Raw genomic sequence first — 459 nt, 5'->3', positions numbered from 1 at the left:
TCGAGCCCCACATTGGACTCTGTGTTGACCGTGCACAGCCTGCTTAGGATTCTCTGTCTCCCTCTCTCTGCCCCTCCCCAGTTAGCATTTTCTCTCTCTCTCTCAAAATAAATAAATAAACATTTAAAAAAAATAATATATCTTTGAGGGGCCCCTGGGTGGCTCAGTCAGTTAAGCATCCAACTCTTGATCTCAGCTCAGGTTATGATCTCATGGTTCATGGGTTTGAGCACCGTGTTGGGTTCTGTGCTGACAGCATGGAGCCTGTTTGGGATTCTTTCTCTCTCCCTCTGTCTCTGCCCCTCCCCTGCTTGTGCTCTCTCTCTCTCTCTCTCTCTCTCTCTCGAAATAAGTAATTAAACTTTAAAAGATATATATATATATATATATATATATATATATATATATATATATATCTATCTTTGATATCAATCTATAGCAGTTCACACCGAATGTCTT

The sequence above is a fragment of the Suricata suricatta genome, chromosome X, assembly GCF_006229205.1.
Source record: "Suricata suricatta isolate VVHF042 chromosome X, meerkat_22Aug2017_6uvM2_HiC, whole genome shotgun sequence".
Lineage (NCBI taxonomy): Eukaryota > Metazoa > Chordata > Mammalia > Carnivora > Herpestidae > Suricata > Suricata suricatta.
The sequence above is the reverse complement of the archived record's forward strand: the minus strand, read 5'-3'. Positions refer to the sequence as shown.